Source organism: Vicugna pacos, chromosome 1, assembly GCF_048564905.1.
Source record: "Vicugna pacos chromosome 1, VicPac4, whole genome shotgun sequence".
Lineage (NCBI taxonomy): Eukaryota > Metazoa > Chordata > Mammalia > Artiodactyla > Camelidae > Vicugna > Vicugna pacos.
In genome coordinates this window covers 40,144,538-40,159,793 of record NC_132987.1, presented here as the reverse complement: position 1 = coordinate 40,159,793, position 15,256 = coordinate 40,144,538, and the positions used below count along the sequence as shown (strand labels likewise).

Sequence of the window (15,256 nt, the reverse complement as noted above, 5' to 3'; positions counted from 1 at the left end):
ATAGGTGGCATCACACATCACTGGGTAAAAGATGGACTTTTAAATAAATGTTGTTGTGATGCCTGGGTAGCCATATGGAGAAAAATTAAATTGGATCCATTTCTTATACCATAAGCCAGGATAAATTCCCAACAGATCATACATTTAAATCAAAGGTATAAAAAAGAACCATGCATATATTTGAAAAACCGCTTGTGAATTTCTTTATTATCAGGATATAGAAACATTCCTAAATATGACTCAAAATCTAGAAGCAATAAAAGAAAAGATTGACAAATTTTATTATGTTATATAAAATTAACATTTTTTCTGCAGAGTAAAAAATACAAGTGACAGCCTGAGGAAAAAAATATTTGCAATGTATATACCATGAAAGTAATGCTAATATATAATACAAAGGTATCCCTAATACATAAAGAGCCTCTAAAAATTGAGATGAAAAAGGCCAAGAACTGATCTGCAGAAAATTCATAGAAAAAGAAATGCAAATTGCTCTAAACTGTATGAAGCATTGCCCAACCTCACCCACGAGGTGATAATTGTTCACTGGGTGATGGAAACATGAGTGTTCATTACATATGTGTGTATCCAAATCTGATCATGTCATTCGTCTGATGAAGAAGTTCAGGTGACTTCTCCCAGCCTATAGGATAAAGTCCTAACTTCTTAGCATGGCATTTAAGACTTTTCAGAATCAGTTCTGCTGAATTGTTGCGCCAAATCCCTCACCATTACTCAACTCCGCAACATTATGTTGTGATCACATCAAAAGTTTTGTTCGTCCCCAAACATGGCATGTCTTTTTTCATATGTCCCTGCCCTTGCAACATGCTATTTCCTCTACCCACAGTGCCCTTTTCTCCATCCTCTGCTTGGCAAAATTCTGCCAGCTCTTCGAAATATACTCAGAGTTCAAGTATCTGAACTTGCTTGCTCCTCTGAGTTCCCATGACACTTTCCAGAGGCATCTATTAAAACCCTTCTTACACAAGCCGGTCGTGTCTGGCTCTCATGTGTGCCTTTGCCATGAATAAACGGCACTTCCTTGCCCCAGTTTCTTTTGTATTTCCAGCACTTAGCACGATGCCTGGCCCGAAGAGGCATGCGATACATTTGTTGAATCATATAATTTTTATGCACTTGCCAAAAAGACTCTAACATTTCTTATACAAACCTTTCAGGACAGATGTCAAGGGGAATAGAAGCTAGAAAATAGATGTCTTGCAGATTTTGTTTACTTAGCACCCTGAGTTTTGGCTATTAGTCAGGACTCTTAGGTAAAGAACAAAGATTCAGCTTAAACAAGCTCTACAGATAGGCAGTTTATTTGCTCTGAAAGACAAACCTTGAAAAGCAGATTTAGCCTCGGAGACAGTGGATCTCTCTTTCTCTCTCTCTCTCTCTCTCTCTCTCTCTCTCTCACACACACACACACACACACACCCTTCCCATTTCTGATTGCTGTCTTCATCATCTTAAGCCTGTGATCTCCATCTTAGGAACTGGTAGCAGATAGCTCTGGGCTTATATTATTACAGTCTAGTAACTAGCGAGGAACAAAGCTATTTCCTGCCAGCGTCAGTTAGAAAAATTCCATGAAAGTAGTCCAATTGACCTGAGTCCTACATCTGTCCCTCAGCTAATTTCCATGACTAGAAAGGTGAAGTATGAGATTGACCCCTGTCTGGCACCCATGCCCCATCCTTGGGGTGGGAAAATGTGATTGGCAGCCCCCATGAGGACCCTATTTTGGAATGAGAGAGGAGTAGCTCCCCAAGACAACAAAGATCTTGTCTGGATGTACAAAGGAATGACTCTTAAGCATACATGTGAAGAAAATAAGATCAAATGTTAGAAGAAATGTTACATAATTTTATGATTAAAACGTTCTTATTCCTGATAAATAAATATTGCAGCTCAAATATGTGATAAAAGCTATCAATCAAAAGAAACAGCTGATCAGGAATTTTATTTGGATACCTTCACCTTTTGCTTCTCCTTTCTAAGTATTTTTTTAAATAAGAATTTACCTAAAGAGTCAAATTCCCTAACCTGAACTTTCTAAGTTTGATATATTTTATTATTTTATTCTTTGTCAACCATATTCTCTTTGTTCTTTTGATCATTGAGTGTATTTCCCTCTAAACCAAGTACAGGATTCAAAAAGTAAAGAAAAAATGGACGAGAAAAAAAAATCTTACTTGTAAATAAGTTACTGCTCAAAGGTGTTTTGAGAGCAGAAAAAAATGGAGGCAGCACTTCCATTCACTCTTAACCAAATTTTCTGGAAGCTGTTACAGCATCGCAATGATCCGTATCCAGAATTACCACCTAACTCTGCGAACAACTCTGGGAACTACAGTTAGGAAATGTGATGTCACGCTGGTGTGGTAACCCCCAACAGGCAGCTTTCTCTTGGATTTATTTGGTCCACATACATTTGATTGCCCATATCAGCAAAGATCTGTTCTAGGCAGAGTGGATGGACAAGAGAAAATCCTCAAGATGTTAACCCTCCATAGGAAGAGAAGTGTGCAAACCTGCTGAGTAGAATTTTGAAATAAACAGCTTTTCTTAAGCAATTAAACCCTTAATGCAAAGATATATTTATTTTGCTTAATAGTGTTTTTTGTTTATTACAATGAACATATATTTCAAGGATTTTTCAAAATAAAATGAAGTTACTGTGAAATATTAAAATGTATGCTCACCATCAAATGTGCCATCAATTAGGTACAAATCCCATTTCTGCCAGTCACCAGCTGTGTGAATTTGAGCAAGTTAATTAGTCTCTCTAAGCTTTGGTTTCTTGTGCTATAAAATGGAGTTCATTCCACCTGCCCATTAAGGTTGTGAGTATTAAATAAGATAAAATGGAATAAAGTGGTTAATACTATGCCTAGAATGTGGAAGTTGTACAAAACAAATTATGTCCATTATTCCTGTTATCAATATGGAAGGAAATCTTATTTGAGTGTTGGACAAACATAAAATCTAGGAATAAGTGGTATCTAACCCAGTTTATTCTTTCCCAGTATTTGCTCAAATATGAATTCTCTAGACTCTTCTAACTTTATACTGAACCCTCTCAGAAGCCATTTAGAGGTCTCCAGGGCTTGGGCTACTGTTGCCACATGTTTTTATTTCTAGTAGCAGGAGCTGGCTAGAACTTTGAGGAGCCATAGAACTAAGCGAAACTTGCTGCTAAAAGAACCCAACCTGGCGTTATTACAGTCTGCATGCTTTCCTCTAATTGCATCTTAAGGGAGGAATAAACTGGTGACTTTCCTCTCTTCCTTGTTCCTACAACTTTATTTTCAAAGGTACTCAGGACAGAAGTGATGAATGGTGACAACCTCTTGTTTGTCTCTTCTTTGGTGTTCCCTCCATATCCCAGTCCAGTCCCTCAACTCTGGAGGACCCTTAGTGTTTCTTCCACACAATGAGAAAGTTAGTTGCTGACTCTCCTTCTACTCATCTGACCCCAACGTTTTCTCACTGCCAAACTGGGCTTTCTTTTGAAAGGAATCTCTTTATTTCTTTCTCTTGTCCAAAATCTATTTAAACAACAACAACCCAAAAGACCACATTCAGCTTTATCTTCCTTAGAGGTTCTTAGTTAGTTCAGTCAACCTCTTGACTTAAGTTTATTTTCCCTGGCTCACTAATTAAATAATTTTAAAAATGGAAGTTGTATGTTGAATACAGCAATACAACTGAAACAAAATAAAACATAATTCTAACAGAATTCTTGGAAAACAGAATTGGTGGCTCTCTAAATATGGTAGCTACTATTACTGGTACTTCTATTAATGAACATGTAATGAGCATTTACTACATGTCAGGCAGGACACAGGCATCATTTATTTAATCCTTTTTAACAGCCTAATAAATTGTTATGGTTTTCTTTCCCATTTTATGGTTGAGGAAACTGTGGCTTAGAATGGTTAAGTAATTGGACCAACGCCACCCAGCTGGTGAGTGGTGGGGAGTTTGGAACATACTAATTAAATTGTTAAGCTTAATGAATTTTATTATTTACTCATATCAGGCAAGAATATAACCATTGAGTTAAATATTTTAATGTGTTCAAAAGTCCATTCAAAAAGCATGAATTTGGCTAAAACTTGTTTGCATTAGATGAATAACAATAGCCACTTATCAATGAATTATAGTATGTTACTCTTTAAATTTAATCTCTGTCACCTACTGTTCCAGGCTTGAGGGCTTCTCAGACCACTGTAGCACTTCAGCACTGAAAAGGAATTTAGAATCTGTCTACCTCAGTGTTTGTCCAACAATGCTCCAAGGCTGTCCAGTCCCTTCAGGACTGTCTTGGAAGAAGGGGCAGGTTAATCTGGCACACCTGGTGTTGTCTGGCTGGAAGATTATTTGATCTTCTAGATAATAACAGTGTATAGATCATTTTAAACTATTGACTATTCTGTAACTGATTAATAAGTAACTGGTAGTTTATCAAATTTGGTAAAGCATCCACCAAACCAACTGCATGAATGTTTAAATTTTTCAGTCAGTTTTGGTGGTAGTGTGACACTGCTTGCATGACTTGACAAGGAAAGAAAATATGTCACTTTTTGTAAAATTTATGTCAAGGATGTGCAAACATCATGGATTTTCCCAGATACTTCCAAATTCAAATATTCAGTTTGGTATTTTAAATATTCCATGAAGTATCCCCAGATTCTAGTTTATAGAAAGTAATAACTGACTGAATTAAGTCAGGAAACATTACAAAATGAGCTAGTCGCAAAATATGATGCACCACCAAAGATGTGGGCTCACAAACCAGGGGCTATCTGGCTGCATTAAAAAAATTATGATTACTCATGAAAATGCCTGAATGTGTAGCATACATGAAGCACAACTCTTTATGAATACAGTACTTTTCCAGTCGTATAGTTTTATAAAACCATGATAATAAAAAAGCAGTGTAATTGAGGTTGCAAAAGAAAAAAAAAACAGATGCAGTACAAGGTGTGTGATGGGATAATCATTATGTCTATTATAGGCCATTACTTTGTCTATGGTCAGAAGAAGTTTGAATTATATTCAAAAAGATTTAGTTACAATTTAATGTATTATGCACCCAGGTAGAAATAAGCTTTCATTTATTCATGCAATGAATATATACACATATGAATAGATACATAATCAGCAGAGGTAGTAGCTGGAGTGTGAGTGGTAGGGACTGGCTACCTGAGTTCAAACTCTGATTCTGCTACTTACTAGCACCTAAGCTTGGGCAAACGACTTCACTTCTCTATTCTTTAATTTACTCCTCTCCAGATGGGGATAATAGACCCTAAATCATATAGTTGATGTGAGGATTAAAGAACTTAAAAGAGCACCTGGCACATGTTGTAGTACAAATACTCACTGCGTGCCTGCTCTGTGCCAGGCGTCGTTCTTGATTCTGGGGACATCAAGGTGAACGCGACAGAGAAGCCCTCTCTCCTGGTCTGCAGTGACATCCTAGTGCAGGAGGGAGACAACCAGGAAGCATACACCGTAAACAAATCAGATAATTGAAGACTGTGATTAAGTTCTAAGAAGACAACAAGTGCAGTTTTCTGACAATGACTGAACTCACAATATAGCTGAAGAATGACTTTTGTTTTAATACATGTGATATAAGCATGCACATGTACAAGAATGTAGATTGACAGTTAGTTTTCAGTGCCCCTTCCCTAAAGAACTAGTGAAAATGCATTGCTAGATTTGTGCAGTTAATATATTGACCTCTGTTCAGCCCAGACTGGCATCTGTGTTCCTTCTGCTCTCCAAGTTCGGTTGCACCTTGTCTGCTATGGGCACCGCGTTTATTTCCAGGGCTGTGACTTTCCTACCCCTTTGCCCTCACCTTGAGTGTCACGCACTGACTGCTGAGAGGACAGCCGAGCGCCTCTAGGGGAGCTTTGCTTCCCTCCCCATCTGTTCTGTACAAAATGCCAGGGTTAAGAGCTGTTATTAACAAGGCATGTCTTTTCTCTGTGTTTGCATGATGCTGCAGCTCTTACAGCCTCTCTCTGCTGGTAGTACTGCCTTCTCTTGCAGGCTTCCTCTGGGTCTTACCCATTGTCTTCTGTGCTGTCTTGATGGGTTATTTAGCCTAGTTGGTCTGGAAGAGGAGCTTTCTCATTGAAGTTTGAATTGAAAGCAGATTTCCGTCATTGAACAGAAATGAGAATGCCAGGACACTGCATATGTAACATCATTAGCCTCTCTCTCCTTGGCTGACCCGGCTCAGAAGGATTACTGTTTAACCCTTTCATGCCCAACATTCTATAAGAAACATCAACTTTTGAAAAAGCACAACCTAAAAGTTGTGAGTTAAGTTTTGTTTGGGGATTGTGCTGAGGACTTTAGCCCAGAAGACAGCCTCTTAGATAGCTCTGAGGAATTGCTCCAAAGAGGTAAGGGAGTAGCCAGGATGTACAGGAGTTTTTTGCTGGGGGGAAAAAAAAAATATATATATATAGTCAAACATCAGAATACTACTGCTAATAACAAAAAACAGACATCTCAAGTTAATGAATTTAGTGCTTTTTTATGTATGGAAAGATGCAACAATATGGGCTTGTTGAAGTTATTCCTTAGATGTGCATCTTAACTACCGAAGGCTAGTACCCAAACCACAGAATGCTTCCTGTTTTCTCCATCCTGAATTCCCCTCAGGGTACACACTCAGGAGGGTGGGGTGTGTGTGTGGTGACTGGTAGTTTGATCCTAATAAAACTGGAATGGCAGTCATTATTATTTGTTTACCAGAACAACAGGCAACATTCCCTGAACACAGGGCAATAAAATACAATGTAGTTACTATTGTAGAGTGGCGACAACAGATCAGACCATAATGTCTATTATTGGAAAAATAATTCTTTGTTAGGTCACTTATGCTGAATTATTGTATCAAAAATATTTGTTCATGGGGTAGAAGTCTCTGATACTGAAATACTGTTATGCAAGTAGCATGTGTAATAAGAATTGTCTGCTAAAATAATGTCTAAGTATTTTTAGAATCTATGACAAATTGTAAGACTGGGTCAATGAAAGTGGAAATAATTTTGCTAGCCATATTTTAATGTCAACAGTGTTAAGCATCAGACAAGTAGTGGGAACAGCCAGGAATTTGCTCTGTTTGGGCAATCCCTCCCAAAAGGACAGCTTATCACAGTTTCTTCTTCAATGTAAGCTGGCCTTTCAATGAAGAATATTTCTTAGAGTTTTTTTTTTTCCTTAATTTTTTCAACTTTAACACATTTTTATAAAGACGATTATCTGTAAGATTGCAGTACGGAACGGTATCTCAAAAAATGGTACTAAGTACCTAGTTGTTTATGCAGAATCTTCAAGTACTCAATCAAGGCTTATTTGACGTGAATAAAATATTTTTCAATTATTTTGATAAAGTAATACAAATACTACATTTAAATTATGATTTTAAAAAGTCAGCTAGTGTTTATTTTGCCATGCTCCGTTGTTAAAAAAACAAAACTCAGCTGAGTAAATCTGAAGGTCTAATTGGCTTTACTCAATGATTCACAAATCAGTAGCATCCCCTCCCGAAAGTAGAAAGGAGCTCCAAGGAGCTGGACAAAATTGAAGGCTTTTATAGGCAGAAGGGTGTGAAAAAAGGAAATTTCTTATGAAGAGTAGATTGTATCAGGCAGGGTCACCTTCCTTTAGGGAAAGGCAGGGTCTACCAAGCAGATCAGCTCACTCTTGCAGATCAGGTAATTCCAGATTGACTAGTTTTAATAAAGGTCACATTCCTGGGAATGGCTGAAACTGCAACTAGGTTAGATATTGAGTCTTGGTTTGCTGTCCTGGGGCAAGTGACTCCATTTTGAGTCTGTTCCTTTTTTTTTTTTTTTAAACACTTTAGCTGTACTATTTTATTCTCACAACTTCTGTGAACTAGGTGGGTCTCATCATATCAGTTCTTTTGATGATTTAACTGAGGCGTGAAAAGACTTCATCAACAAAATTCTTAATCATTATGTCCATCATCAGCATCACATGGGTTCCTCAAGGGGTAAAATTTAGGGGAAAAATGCAAATTGGATTAATAATTGCGTACATGAGGTTTTGTTGTGATTAGAAGTATCTTCAGTGTCAAGTAGTGCGAAGTTTAAATAGTGCCTCCTAGCTTTATAAAGACATGATTGAGTGGGAAAGGTATTTATTATTTGAATAAGAGAACACTGCAGCTGTTCCTGATGTTGTGAATGAATGGCTGTGATGAAAACATCTTTATTGACAACCACCGCAGTCTGCTCTAATATATTCTTTTTCTTTTTGGATCAGTTGTGTTAGTAAAGAATGTTTGTTCCACTTCAAAGGCAGATGATATATTAGCGATCCCTGCCCACACTGACAGGGAAGGGGCTTTTCAGCTCTGACTGGCAGGTGAGAAACCACCAAGGAGACTGAGACAAAAAACAAAGTTGGAACTTGAAAAAACATTTTTTTAATCCAACCTCAGTCATGTCTTTATTTTACATTAGGAATTCAACTCCAGTTTGAGTTCTTGCTTGTTTTCCCCGTGGCTTGTTGAATCCATCCTTCCTGAAATAAAGGCACAGGAAGGCAGGAATGCGTGTAAGGAAGGCAAAGAAGCTTGGGGACAGTCGTTGACTGCAGATTTTTCCAAAGAAAATAACAAAATGTAGGTTTAGGGAAAAAAAGATACTTGAAAAGTTTGCAAAAATCTTTTTGACCTAGACTAATTAGCAATTTTTTAAATTGCTTTTATTAAAAGGTTTTTTTGTTTTTGTTAATTCAACATTTCCTAAATTGTAAATTTTTAAAACTTTGCCATAATTGAATATCATAATCATAGACAGTTTACACTGACTATTTAAGAATAATTTAGGAAAGCAATATTCAAAGGATTTGTTGAACTGTAATATGGGTAGACACACTGACTGCAGAATTATTTATGCTCTCTGGTGACAAGGGAGCCTACATCAAATCTACTTGTCCCAGTCACTAAAATAACACTTTTGAATAATTCTATGCTATGCAGTCACCACAGAATACAACTCAAAACACAGCTTTGTCATTTACTATATATCTGCTTTTAGGAACAGAATGCAGGGTGAGAGTCTTACCACCTGAGGCTAGGTGACCTGCAAAACTCAATTCCTTGAAGCATCTTAATGATCAATATTTGTCTTGTGACCTCTGAGAAGAGGTGAGAGTTGTAAGACTCAGGCAAGAGTTGTGATGCTCTACATAGGGAGAAGAGACTTTCTGCTGTGAAGCAGGAAGGGGGAGAAGGACCTTATATTTATAAATTAGCAAACTTCAGAAGTGCTATTTGAAATGTATGCTGTGAGTATACATTTGAAAGAGGTTCCATTTTTGTTTTTTGTCCAGTGAAATATTAAGGACGTGTCATTTTATTGAGAGTCTAACAATTTTTCTCTAACCAGCAGGGTATATGAAGCATTTTTCCAGCTAACATTTGGTATCTTCTTAATCATTAACCTGTTCGTAAGCTTAAGAGTTCGTGTTTACTCAGTAAAGCTGAAAAAAAAATTTGTGTTTGTCACTAATATTTTAATTTATTAGTAATCTCAAAAATAAAACTATTACATACTGAATTAAATATTACAAGTTTAGTAGAAAGGAATATATGTGTAAAAAGAATAATTTACATGTGAATAAATGAGAAAAAAATGCAAAAAAATTTAGGAAAGTACCAGAAGTCTTACTATGATGTACCCTGTATATCTTACATATTGGTGTGCACCTGAATCAATCATATGTGTAGCTAAAAAGATGGAGATTGCATTTTATATGTTAAAAATATTTACAATTAGGGTGTGAAATAAAATTCATATTTTATGGCAAGATAAAAATATAAACAAAAAAATATCTTCTGTGCTGTTTGGCCTCCTCTCTCCGCACTGTGCATTGTGTATCTACATTGTGCGTGGGCCAGACCTTCCCCATTGGCAGAAATACCTGCTCAGCCGTAAAAAGCAACATTCTTTTAGCAGCATAAGACAACTCCTTAAAGATAACATTCCTTCTTGATCTCATAAGGGGTCACATGGCGCTTAGATCCAGACTGTGTGAACTGTCACCAATATATCATTTGATGTACAGCCCTCCATCTCAAAGAACTTCTATAACTGTGCCTTGATTTCTAATGAGCGGAACAGTTCTCAGAGCTGTCTGAGATGCTCTTCCCAGGTTATAATCCTCAAATTTGGCTTGAATAAAATTTTCCATTTCTTTCTTAGATGGACTGATTAATTTTTCATCGACAAGTGTAATGTTGTTTTCTGTTTCTGGGAGCTTCCCTCGTGTCTCCCTCTTTTGTCCCTTACTAGAGAGCGTTCAGTATTCCTACTAAATATTAGAGTACTGTGTCATAATTTGTCATCTATATCATTCTACTTTTTGAGGATTTTAGCAATGAAATTACTTAACCTTTTGACCACATTAATGTAAAATCTAGTCTTGATTGAAATGTGTTGGCTTAGAAAACTTACAGGATTTTTTTTTCATTACAAGAGCAATAAATAATTTTACCAGAAAATATTGCATAACAGTAGTGACAGCCAACATCCTTGGTTTGTTGCTACTTCAAAAGGGAATGAATTTAAAACTGTAGCATTCATAAAAGTCAGTGACTTTTTTCTTTCCTTCTCTTTTTCTATTTTAAACAAAAAAGTGCCAGTATCCACATTTTTATAAACTATAAAATGCCTTTCCCATCTTTTTTCATGTTTATCCTAATTTTAATCTCTTCTCTCTTTCATCAGAATATGAATGTCTTATTCATTTCAAATGAGTCAATAGCTCAACCTCAATAAAGGGGAGAAAATAAGAAAGAGGAAGAATACTGGCATTCATAAAGAAATACCCACAGCATAACAAATATGGTCAACTCATTCCCCATTCCAGAAAGTCAACACCACCAATAAGGTTAGTCCATGGCCTGTCAGATATTTTTCCATGTGTTCATAAATAGATATGTAGATATTCTCTAATTAGACATAGGCATAGTTCTCCATATATTTGTGCTTTTAAAAAAACATAATATGTTGTGGGTATTATTTAGTGTCAATATATAGAGATCTAAATGAACATTTTAAATTACAGAATATATGAATATACAATACATAGGCCCTTCTTAATAGATGTTTATAACATTTTTTCAAATTGTTTTCCATTGAGAACAGTGAGTGAATCTACTTTTACATACATTTTTGCCCAATTACCTAAATATTTCCTTAAGGTAGATTTTAATGACATTAAGTTTTGAAAAGTGTATGTATGCACTTAAAAAAAAATACAGGTGGTTCCCAACTTACAGTAGTCCAAGTTAATGATTTTTTGACTTTATGGTGGTATGAAGTTTATACATGTTTAGCAGAAACTGCACTTTGGGTTTTTGAATGTTGATCTTCTCCTGGGTCAGCCACATGCAGTGTAATACTCTCTTGTGGTGTCAGACAGCAGCAGTGAGCCACATCGAGTCAGCCACGTGAGCACGAGGGTAGACAACCTGTATACTTACAGCCATCCAGACCCATACCACCGTTCTGTTTTCCACCTTCAGTACAGTATTCAGTAACTTACATGAAATATTCCACACTCTATTATAATACAGGCTTTGTGTTATATGATTTTGCCCAACCATAGGCTAATGCAAGTGTTTTGAGCAAGTTTAAGGAAGGCTAGACTAAGCTATGATGTTCGATAAGTTTGGTGTATTAAATGCATTTCCGACTTAGAATATTTTCAACTTAAGATGGATTTATCAGGATATAACCCCATCGTAAGTTGAGAAAGATCTGTATATACACATTCAAAATGTTTTCCTGAAAATCTATACCAATTTACACCCTTACCATTAGTGAAATTACGTTCTTACCAAACAAGAGAATTTGTTTACAGGCCTTCAGCATCACTAAAATTTATCTATCTTTTTATTACTCCCAGCAAATCTCTTTACTGAAGTCTGGGAAAGTAGAAAGAGAAGAAAACTGCTGTGATCCTTCAGTCTACTTAGAACTGAACTCATGACTTATATCAATTTTCTGTTTATACATTTAATATATCCTGGGGGAGTTCTTCAACCTCTTCTACAAAATTTAACTTTATATTTGTCTGTATCCTTTCATATGTAATTTGGACAGACACAGACTACTGAATATAATGGAAGAAAATTTATCAGTGCTCCCCTTGAGCTATTTCATAGTTCCTGCTTTAATAGGCAGAAGATACTTATGAAATAATGATTCAGCTATTCCCTATAGATTTCACAATTCTGCATTTATACATTAATAAAGAAATGTGAATTCCTGGAAGGTACGATATTTATGAAGTATTTGATGTCAGCTCCCATGGAGGGCTTGGACACATCCACACCCTAAAGCTCATGAGACTCCATGTTGCAGAATCTGCTAGTTTGGTGACTTGCCAAGTGGGATTTGAGTGTCATCATCATGTGAGTTGCAGTTCCTTTCGTATCAGAATATTTTATAGTCAAGTTTAACTGTTGACTAAAATGGCAGCAATGGTTTTTTTTCAGTTTGGAAGAGTAATGAAGGGGAGCCTTGGTGGATAAAATCTCGCATATCTCATGATCTGGATTATGAATGTGAAAGGATATTACTAAAACCAAAAGCATAAAAAGCAATATGATGTTCCACCTCTAATTTGTTTACTTAATGAATCCTAGTGATGAATTTCCTAATGCTGAACCATGAGATGGATTTTAAAATACAGAGATAAAATTGATGGATAAAATGAGATGAGTTTTGAGTACTTATTCCTAAACAGGAGAAAATGCTGTCTCAGAACATTTCACCAGGATATGAAATATTAAAAATATGAAACCATTGCTGCAAAACCCAAGCATTGGCTGTTGGCAAGGGTGGGGATTCGCTCAGAATGGAGGGGCAGAGGCAGGTGGAAATGTCTCCTCTTAAAAGGGAGTAAGAGGGGAGAGGGGGCCAGGTGATGATGGGCAAATAAAATATTTTGTTTACAGTTACTTATTAATTTTATGTTAGTAAAGACACATATAATATTATTCTTAACACTAATAAGGTAATATTTAGAGGCATGGGAAATCAGAAAATAACATTAATTTAAAATTAATGAGTGAAAGGATAGAAGAGAAACTTAAGAGGACTAGCAAAAAGCTTAATATGATGACCAAGAACATAGGAGGGGTAAAAATAGAAACATTAATAAATAGTAAATATTAAATATGATCAGACTAAAAATGTTAATCTTCACAGTACATTCAGATGAACCAAATTCCCTATCGTGAAATAATGACTACCAAATTGAATTTACAAAGAGACACAAATATATGTCTTCTATCAGCACACACCCGAAATAACATGAAGACAAAAGTTGTAAAGGATGTGCAGAATCACAAAGGCAAATGCAAATGAAAATGCAAGAAGGATGACAATATCCATATAGCAGGTAAAGCAAGCTACACCACCAGTGCACTAAATGAGACAAAGGGGTTATTTCATCATGGGAAAAGCTGAAGTCCAAAGCAAAGTTTATATCTTTATTCACCAGGCACACAGCATCAAAACTACAGAAAACAGAACTCTTCAGAAGTGCAAAGGTAATTTAATCAAGATGCAATGCATTGAAAAGTGTCAGCAGACTCCCTTTCAGACATTTAAACACACACACACACGCATATATTTACAACATCTGTGTTTTACTGGCAGAGAATTACGTGTTATTTTCCTATATTTCAGAGCATATACAATTGTGAATCATATACTTCATCTCACAGGGAGCAACAGAGACCATATTCTTCAGTCAGTCTAATAAAACTAGGCACCAACAACAAAATCATGGATAAATAACTGAAAATACCCTTCTAAACAGCCACCAGATCAGAGTAGAAATCAGATGGCCATTAATGGCAAATTAATTAATTTTATAAACACTTCACTCCAAAATCTATAGATTTCTGGCCTTGAACATTTTTATATCAACAAAGGAAGCCTGACATTTAACAATTAAGAATTCAACTTGAGGAAGGAGAAGAAGACCAACTTCTATTATTCTGAGTTGAACTGTTTTAGGCTCCTGGTTTGCCTAGTATATTTAAGGGCTTACTGCACAGAATCCATGGTGAGGCAGGCCTGGCAAGGATTCCTGCCTATTTTTGACGATTTTTCTGGCGCAGGCAGCACGATGAGTCAGGCTGCTCTGGCCTTGCAGGGCCCAGGGCGGAGTCCCCACTAGGATGCAAAGTGGTGTCTCAGTACAGTGTGGGAGCTGTTAGGGCGTCACCCTACACGGACTGCTCCTGGATGACCAGCAGCCCTAGGCCCCTTCCCAGTTCTCCTCGGGGCCTCCTGCAAGCTTTGCAAGTAGTTAGGCAGGGTTCTGGATGAAGCAGCCTCACCCACAGGTGGAGCCCTACGTGAGCCAAGAAAGGCCAGATGTCGCCAGGATTTGGGGATGAGGTCACTTTGGAGGAGCTCCAAGCACTTTTGTCCCTAAACCATCATCTGCTCACTGGCAGCTGATCGTGTGCTCATGGAGGGAAGGCGCTGATGCAGCGGTGCAAGCTGTGCCTCGTGCAAGTGCCCGCCTGGGGCCAGCTGGACCTTCCACCCAGCCTGGCTCCACCCACCAAATTGTGCCTGGGTTTGCCCACATCTTCATTCCCACGTGAAGAGTCACCTTCTGATCTGCACAAAGGTGTCCTGAGCCAAAACGGCAGTGATGGTGGTCGTAGTCAAAGACTGCAGTACAGACAAGTCAGAGGCTACCACCTTTCTGGTCCTAGAGAGGAGTTTGGGAAGCCATGAAGGTGATGGGCTGGCTCCGTCTTGTGCAAAGAGATGGAGACAGAAGGAAGGGACACATTCTTCTGAAAAGTTGGAGTCTAGGAAGCCACAACCACAGGGGCTTAGCGTTCCCTCCTGCACTCCACCTTGCTTTTTCTAAAAGAGAACACAATGTTTTATGTCACTGTGCTGTGCCAGCAGGTGTGAGGTTGGTCTCTGCTGTCCGAGCTATGCTCCTAGCATCCCTCAGTCTCCAGCCCAGAGGGAGCACAGCTGGCCTCTCCTTCAGCATCACATGCATCAGATGTGGCTGAAATGTGCCAGGTACTGACCAACAGGACAGAGCCCAGGTTGGGCCTGGAGCCTCCTGTCACCTCAGGGGCTGCACACACCCGACCCAGTGCCACCTCTGCTGGTTTAAACAGCTGGCTCTGAAA

The 15,256-nt window shown here is 37.6% G+C and overlaps 1 long non-coding RNA gene across 5 annotated transcripts in view; it reads left to right on the top strand.

Annotated features, from left to right (window-relative positions):
- LOC140696407 (uncharacterized) overlaps nucleotides 1-15,256 on the top strand; it is a 131,356-nt gene that overhangs the window by 103,536 nt on the left and 12,564 nt on the right. For 4 of the 5 annotated variants that reach the window (XR_012072751.1, XR_012072741.1, XR_012072715.1 and 1 more), the window contains 2 exons: nucleotides 10,800-10,962; nucleotides 12,300-12,490. This is a non-coding gene — a long non-coding RNA (uncharacterized lncRNA). The remainder of the gene's footprint in view (nucleotides 1-10,799; nucleotides 10,963-12,299; nucleotides 12,491-15,256) is intronic. The other variant, XR_012072756.1, reaches the window with a different exon arrangement.